Raw genomic sequence first — 2500 nt, forward strand, 5'->3', positions numbered from 1 at the left:
CTTGTTAGTTGAAAAAAAAAAAAAAAAGAAAAACAAATCGTACACCGTAACGAATCGGAGCAACAAGAACCTGGTGTATATATGGAATCGACCACCACCTCCTACTTCTCCGCGTCCTCCGATAGCATATAATAGCATTTTGCTTTCTCGGAGAAAAGGATATCAATGATGGGTTTTTAGCGCCTCGCCAAAGTGTCTCCCTTCTGTCTTAGTTTTTCATTCGTTCGATGCGAAACGCTCGCTAGGCGTAACCGGCTGATTACTTTTAACGTCCTTCCGTCGCTTTTCAAATTAAAGAAGAACCACGGTGTGTGTCTATGATAGAACTACCCGATCCGATTTTCGTTGATTCTTTGATAGTCTACCAAAGTCCACCGTAAGTTCGAAAGAAAAGCATTCGTGGACTGGACGACCGGCTAAACGCGCGGTCTCGCAATCGATATACATATTCGTAACAAAGAGAGACATGGGGCGACCAACTTCTCAGAGTATATCCCTTCTTTTGGGTTCCGTTCGTATCGCGCTTCTCGTCGTGTTCGTTCGAGCCTCTCCATAGAGGATGATCGTCCGATTCGTTTGATAAATTATCATTTTTCCCTGGGGCTGTACGAACGAACAGAGAGGAAGACGACGACCGACGGATACCACAAATTTCACGTGGTAGGGCATATATTACATATCATAATTATCAGTGTTTGATCAAATTTCTTTCCAGTGTCCTTTTTGTTATGCTCCAAAACTAGTATACGCTTTATTTTCTCTTTCCTTTGCATAAATTATTAACTTCGGGCAACGTCGGGAGCGCCGGTAATCATTAGATTTGTACGAAACGCGATTTGCGCCCCACGGTGGTTTTTAGTGCCGTCAAAGTCAGAAATCGTAGGAGCGGTGCTTTAACGGGCGGTCGTGATGATACTCCAGACAACACGACGCACGACGCCGTAAAACACTCGCGCGAGTCCAGACTGATCTCTGCCTCACCACGCAAGGGGTGCGCAAACTTGCCAATAATATATAATATTTATTCTTTTTCGTACGTCCAGCGACAAACGCCAACGAAATACCCAAATTCTCGCTCGTACGTTGATACCTTTCTCTTCATCGACCCGGCTCCGAAACGTTCTTCGCCATCTCCCCGAAAGGAGAGGTAAACGACGGCGGGGTTAGGGAATCTGAGAACAACGCAAGCAGTTTTAGGACAAGTGAACGACCCTCAGCCAGGCGTGGTCCAGGAATTTTATCCGTGGACCGCAATGTGCGTTCGAAATGTCGATGTTCATGTGTCCTGCAGTTCACACGTTGACGCGCAATTAGCTGCGTTCTTCATCGACCCACGAGCCAAGTGATCCACCGTTCAGGGTAATCATATACAATTTACAATTTTTTTCTTTGTATTTAAAAATGCTCCTTGTTCTTTGCTTTAAAAATATTCGATGTTCGCACCTCCGACCAGCGTATCGACGGAGGATTGAACGCGCCATATCGACGACAAAAGTTTCTTTTTGTTTCCTGAATGACGGAAAACCATCGTTCGACGGCCGGGCGTACAGTACATTCAAAAGCCTTTGCGCGTGGCTGCGACCAAACGGGTATAATACACCCGTATATTCTTGGTTCCGAACAGTAACTTCACGCGCAATCGGGCGAACGCACGCGGCAGCGCCCATCGGTTGCTCGATGAAATCGATGCGATAAACTACAGCCTTCTCGGCTGGTCGTCGTTAGTCGCGCGAGCAACGGATGGCCGCACAATCGACGCGTCGTCGTTTGCGATTATTCGCCTCACGTTAGCCATGAGTATGTATATTATTCATTTACGAACGAACGCGGCAGCGTCCATCGGTTGCTCGATGAAATCGATGCGATAAACTACAGCCGTCTCGGCTGGTCGTCGTTAGTCGCGCGAGCAACGATGGCCGCAAAATCGACGCGTCGTCGTTTGCGATTATTCGCCTCAAGTTAGCCATGAGTATGTATAACATTCATTTACGAACGAACGCGGCAGCGTCCATCGGTTGCTCGATGAAATCGATGCGATAAACTACAGCCGTTTCGGCTGGTCGTCGTTAGTCGCGCGAGCAACGATGGCCGCAAAATCGACGCGTCGTCGTTTGCGATTATTCGCCTCAAGTTAGCCATGAGTATGTATATTATTCATTTACGAACGAACGCGGCAGCGTCCATCGGTTGCTCGATGAAATCGATGCGATAAACTACAGCCGTTTCGGCTGGTCGTCGTTAGTCGCGCGAGCAACGATGGCCGCAAAATCGACGCGTCGTCGTTTGCGATTATTCGCCTCAAGTTAGCCATGAGTATGTATATTATTCATTTACGAACGAACGCGGCAGCGTCCATCGGTTGCTCGATGAAATCGATGCGATAAACTACAGCCGTTTCGGCTGGTCGTCGTTAGTCGCGCGAGCAACGATGGCCGCAAAATCGACGCGTCGTCGTTTGCGATTATTCGCCTCAAGTTAGCCATGAGTATGTATATTATTC

The 2500-nt window shown here is 47.8% G+C and overlaps 1 non-coding gene across 1 annotated transcript; it reads right to left on the minus strand.

Moving 5' to 3' along the window:
- Positions 1-1207: 1207 nt before the first annotated feature.
- LOC143351059 (5.8S ribosomal RNA) lies at positions 1208-1362 on the minus strand. Its single transcript, XR_013081448.1, has one exon. It is a non-coding gene; the product is annotated as a 5.8S ribosomal RNA (ribosomal RNA).
- Between the last annotated feature and the right edge of the window lie 1138 nt (positions 1363-2500).

This window comes from Colletes latitarsis, unplaced genomic scaffold (genome assembly GCF_051014445.1).
Source record: "Colletes latitarsis isolate SP2378_abdomen unplaced genomic scaffold, iyColLati1 scaffold0064, whole genome shotgun sequence".
In the NCBI taxonomy this organism is placed as follows: Eukaryota; Metazoa; Arthropoda; class Insecta; order Hymenoptera; family Colletidae; genus Colletes; species Colletes latitarsis.